The sequence below is a fragment of the Aethalodelphis obliquidens genome, unplaced genomic scaffold (genome assembly GCF_003676395.1).
Source record: "Aethalodelphis obliquidens isolate GAN/ISIS:26980383/991018 unplaced genomic scaffold, ASM367639v1 scaffold26, whole genome shotgun sequence".
NCBI lineage: Eukaryota > Metazoa > Chordata > Mammalia > Artiodactyla > Delphinidae > Aethalodelphis > Aethalodelphis obliquidens.
In genome coordinates, this window is record NW_020837970.1 from 5,563,990 (window position 1) to 5,569,989 (window position 6,000).

At 38.6% G+C, this 6,000-nt stretch overlaps 1 protein-coding gene across 1 annotated transcript in view; it reads right to left on the reverse strand.

Moving 5' to 3' along the window:
• Positions 1–6,000, reverse strand: part of ALDH1A2 (aldehyde dehydrogenase 1 family member A2) — a 333,819-nt gene that overhangs the window by 166,991 nt on the left and 160,828 nt on the right. Inside the window, exon 3 of the mRNA XM_027123141.1 lies at positions 1,747–1,871. The gene's annotated coding sequence lies outside the window, so the exon portion shown is untranslated. The remainder of the gene's footprint in view (positions 1–1,746; positions 1,872–6,000) is intronic.

Consider the following 6,000-nt stretch of genomic DNA (forward strand, 5'->3'; position numbering starts at 1 on the left):
TCAATAGGACTATTACTTTACTGTCCCCGCCTGGTCCCTCAAATCCCCTTTCTTCTCCGCCTCTCCTGAGACATAACCCCTCATAATCCTGAGCTTTATTTTTAGCATCATTTTGCATTTCTTCATAGACTTTGTTCCTAAAAATTGTTGGACAATTTTCTATGTTTTTTCCTTAATGTAAAAAGAGCTGTTCTTTATGAATTCTTCTGCAACATGCTTTTTTTGGGTCAACATTCTATTTCTGAGATTCACCTATGTTGTTTTTTGTAACTGTAATTCATTAATTTCAACTGCTTTATGGTATCCCATTATAAAAATTTACTCAGTTTATTTATCTATTTAACTATTGTTTAGCATCTGGTTGTTTCTAATTATTTTACTATTAGAAATAGTGCTGCTAGGAACCATCTGGTACATTTCTCTAGGTACATTTATGCAATCATTTTCCCAGGGTGTATTTCTTGGTGTGGAATTGCTGGGTCATTGGGTACCCACACCTTCAAATTTATTAGATAATGCCAAACTAGGTGTTGTCTCATAATGTTTTATATCAATTTATACTGCTACCAGCAATGTACTGGTGTTGCAGTGGATCTAAACCCTGCCTTACCCTGGATACTATAGCACTTTTTGTTTTTGCCAATCTGATTGGCATGAATTGTTATTGGGGTTTTAATTTGCATTTGTTCAGTTTCTAGCACAGGGGAGCATATTTGAGGTCCATAGGGCAGGCAGTCAGAAAGGGAAGATGCATGAAAAGTGAGGGAGAACAAGAACAAGCCGGCAACTACCAGCACAATCAGGAGTCCACAAGGACAGACTGACAACTGCTGAAAACTCTTAGCCCTTACTGTCCCTGACCATGGTGGTTTGGATGTCCCACAGAAGCTGAGACACTTCATCGTGGAATCACACACACATACACACACCCCTAGTGCAGGAATCAGAGAAGCTGAAGGAGGAGCCAGGGGAGGTGAAGTGGGTGCAATCTGGCTGCTGCCTCCCACCCACAAGGTGAACCAGCAGACAAGCAGCAACACATGTAAGCTACAAAATGCCTACCCTTTTAATTCTGTCCTCTACAACTTGTGTGAGAATCTCTCTGGTGGCTCCACCCCAACCAGAAATATACAGAAAAGGGAATTTGGGGAGATGCATTGAGCCCAGCCAAGCTGACACAGTGCAAAGCCACCCAACAAACAACAAAGCATAATATAGACATATATTAAGTAAAACCTTCCAATAACACAGGAATTTAAAACCATTATCATGGCGGAAGACTTGAACATAGCTTCCTCAGGATTTGATAGGTTAAGTGTGGCAGACAGAATTCTTAGTTGGTCCCCAAGTTTCCCACCACAGGTATATACACTCTCTATAGTCCACTCTCCTTTAGCATGGGCCAGGCTTGAATACAATGGGATATCACTCCTATGATTGTGTTATGTTAATGGCTGAAGGGATTTTGCAACTATAATTTATATCCCTAATCAGTTGACTTTGAGTTAAACAAAAGGGAGGTTATCCTGGGTGAGCTAGATCTAATTAGAGGAACCCTTAAAATGGACAGGGCTGTTCCCAAACTAAGAAATTTGGAAGTCAGAGAGGGCTTATGGAGGGGGTTATATGGCAAGGACCTGAAAGCAACCCTAGGGTCTGAAAGCAGCTCCCAACCAACAACCAGCAACACAATGGAAACATTCTTTCTACCAAAAGGAAAAGAATTCTACCAAAAACCTGAGGTACTTAGAATGGCTTTCTCTAGTCGAGCCTCCAGGTAAGGACACTGGCTGATGGCTGGCCAACAGCTTGATTTTAGCCTTGTGAGGTTTGAGCAGAGGAACCGTCAATGCCATCTTGGCCCATAGAATCTGTAAGATAATAAATTTGTGTTGTATTAAGATGCTAGGTTTGTGGTAATTTGTTATGCAATAATAGAAAACTAATATAATAAGTATAATAAAGTAACAAATTTAAATAAGCATTCATCTTGATTATATAAATATATAACTTTGTGCAATGCAAAGATATTCTTCAAAAGCTTGCAGACTGTTAAAAACTTTGATTGTATATTAGGCCACAAAGACATTTACAATATATCCCACAAATTTGAAATCTTAGCACACATTCTCTGAATATTCTACAATAAAGTTAGATACTACTAATAAAACTTCCTTGGATACTATATTAAAAAATCACACTGACAAATAACTATTTGGTCTAAGGGAAATCAAACAGAAATGACAGATTTTTCTAAGAATTAACAACAATTAAACACAATATACCAAAATATATTTATACAACCAAAGCAGTTCTCAGAGGAAAACTCAAAACCTGAATTACTTCTACAAGGAAGAATATAAATTAAAATCAGTAAACTTAAAGAAATAAATAAGAACAATGAAAGAAATTAAACTAAATCAGGGGAAATATATTAGGGGAAATATATTAAGAAAAATAAGAAACTACTTGATTTTAAATAAAACAAAACTAACTGACAAAAATCAAGGCATCGTTCTTCAAAAATAACTATGAAAACAGATACATCTCTAGCAACTGAGACCAAGGAAAAAAGAGAGGAAAATATAAGTAAATAATTTTTGAAATGAAAACGGATGCTTTGAAATTGTATGTTACATCAGTATTACTAATTTTAAAAATCTACATCAAATAAAAGAACTTCTAGAAAAGCATAACTGATCAAAAATCACTTAAGACATATAAGCAACAATAACTATAGTAGATATTAAAACTTTCTCCAAGATCTGCTAACCAAAGAGGAGGTTGGCTCATATCTGTATATAAATAGAACACATTATTTTTAAGGAACAGATCATTCTTGGGTTATTTAAATTGTTCCATAGGCTAGAGAAATATGGAAATCTTTCCAGTTCTTTTGTTCATGTATAGTATTAGTTTGATATCAAAGTCTGACAAATAAAACACAAATCACCTACTTATAATTTCCAAGCCAAAAAGAAATCAAAAACTAAATACTGGAAAATTAAATCTAGCAGTATATGAATATGTGTATCATTACTAAATAGGGGTCCTTTCAGGAATACAAGGCTAGCTCAACAGTAGAACATTTAAAATATAGTATAATTAAGTAATAACATAACAAGAAACAAAAGAATTGTTTGAAATGCAATATCCTCATTAAATATTCAAAAGACAGTTGATAAAATCCAAACTCATTCTTGTTTTTAAAATCACATTGCTTAAATTTTTTTTTAAAGTCTTATCATGAGAAACAGGAAACATGAAACTTAATGAATGGCCCACTAAAGACACTGTCAGTAAATTAAGGAACAATACAAGGATGCCTGTTTTTATTATTATGATTCAGTATTTCTGTAATGATTTCTGCCCATATAATAAGGGAAGAAAAAGAAATAAATATAAGGATTAAAAAGAAAAAAAGAGAGTAAATGATGATTATTTATAGTTCATATTATATTCTATCTTAAAAATTTAAGATACCAAACAAGTTAGGGCTCTTCAACATTGAAATTAACAGAAATCCTGTTCAAACTGGTTTTGAAAATATTAAACATTATTGGTTTACATAATTGAAAGCCCAGAAATGGCATGGGCCTCAGGGTTGATTGATCCAGTAATTCAGTGATATCATCAAGGACTCAGCTGCATTCTGCCTTCATGTCCTGGTCCCTGTGTCAGCTTAATTGAAAGGCTAGTTTCCCTTAAAGTTATAGGATGGGTGTCTACAGTAGTTGGGGCTATAAGCTTCCTTGTTCATGTCCACGGGATGACAGAGAATTGGGTTCTTACAGCTTTCAGAGAGTTGAGGAATTCCTTTCTAAAGCCTCAGAAAGTTTCTTGTCAAATTTCGTTGGCCCAAATTAAACCACATTGTTATTTCTGAACCAGGCATTGTTTCAAGGGTGGAAAAATGGTTCTCATAGGTTAGACTAATCTGTTTTTACCCTTAAACCTTAAACCTGTATTTACCCTTACTCAGTGTTCCACCCAAAGCCTATAGTTGCCTAGAAAAAAAGGTGGATATCCAAATAAAAATCTGTTCCTATTAGAAAGGGGGCTTAACAGATTCCAAGCAGGCAACTAATGCTGTTCACTACAATGTCAACTAGAAACCTATTTAAAACTATAAGAAAGTTCATTAGAATGGGCAGATAAAAGATATACATGCAGAAATTTGCTTATAATTAATGGTCAGTCAGAAAACAGAATTAAAACAGGGATCTCATCCTAACTCCAAAAATAAAGACAACTAAATATCAAATGCCTAGAAATAAATTTAAGAATTTGCAAGACCCAGTGGAGAAAACAATGTAACCTTACTTGAGAACATAAAAAAAGGCTTGAATAAATGGAGAGATGAGAATTATATTTTTGAAGGGAAAATTCAGTATTATAAGTTTATCCATAAAGTTAATGCTTTTTCATTAATTAGAGTTGGGAGGATATGAAAGTTTAAAAATGATTTTAAAGTTCACCTACATAATAAATATTTGAAAACAGTAATTAGGAGGGTCCTACACTACCAAAAACACATCAAAAAGTATAGCAAGACAAGAGTAATTAAAATTACAGAGGAGGAGCTTCAAGATGGCGGAAGAGTAAGACGCAGAGATCACCTTCCTCTCCACAAATACATCAGAAATACATCTACATGTGGAACAGCTCCTACAGAACACCTACTGAACACTGGCAGAAGACCTCAGACCTCCCAAAAGGCAAGAAACCCCCCACGTACCTGGGGAGGGCAAAAGAAAAAAGAAAAAACAGAGACAAAAGAATAGGGATGGGACCTGCACCAGTGGGAGGGAGCTGTGAAGGAGGAAAGGTTTCCACACACGAGGAAGCCCCTTCGTGGGCAGAGACTGCGGGTGGCAGAGAGGGGGAAGCTTCGGAGCCACGTAGGAGAGCACAGCAACCAGGGTGCGGAGGGCAAAGTGAAGAGACTCCTGCACAGAGGATAAGTGCTGACCAGCACTCAACAGCCCAAGGGGCTTCTCTGCTCACCCGCCAGGGTGGGTGGGCGGGGGCTGGGAGCTGAGGCTCGGGCTTTGGTCAGATCCCAGGGAGAGGACTGGCGGCGTGAACACAGCCTGAAGGGGCTAGTGCACCACAGCCAGCCAGGAGGGAGTCCAGGAAAAAGTCTGGAGCTGCTGAAGAGGCAAGAGACTTTTCCTTGCCTCTTTGTTTCCCGGTGTGTGAGGAGAGATTAATAGCACTGCTTAAAGGAGCTCCAGAGACGGGCATGAGCCGTGGCTATCAGTGCGGACCCCAGAGACGGGCGTGGGATGCTAAGGCTGCTGCTGCAGCTGCCAAGAAGCCTGTGTGTAACCACAGGTCACTATCCACACCTCCCCTCCCAGGAGCCTGTGCAGCCTGCCACTGCCAGGGTCCCATGATCCAGAGACAACTTCCCGGGAGAACGCACGGCGCGCCTCAGGCTGTTGCATGTCATGCTGGCCTCTGCCGCCGCAGGCTCGCCCCACACTCTATACCCTCCCTGCCCCTGGCCTGAATGAGCCAGAGCCCCTGAATCAGCTGCTCCTTCCACCCCGTCCTGTCTGAGCAAAGAAGAGACGCCCTCGGGTGACCTACACGCAGAGGCGCAGCAACAAATCCAATGCGGAACCCCAGGAGCTGTGTGAACAAAGAAGAGAAAGGGAAATTTCTCCCAGCAGCCTCAGGAGCAGTGGATTAAATCTCCACAATCAACTTGATGTACCCTGCATCTGTGGAATACCTGAATAGACAACGAATCATCCCAAATTGAGGCGGTGCACTTTGGGAGCAAAGATATATATATATTTTTTTTTCCCTTTTTCTCTTTGTGTGAGTGTGTACGTGTAAACTTCTGTGTGTGATTTTGTATAGCTTTGCTTTTACCATTTGTCCTAGAGTTCTGTCTGTTTTTTTTTTAACTTAAAAAATTTTTTTTCTTAATAATCAGTTTTTATTTTAATAACTTTATTTTATCTTCTTTCTTTCTTCCTTCCCCCCTCC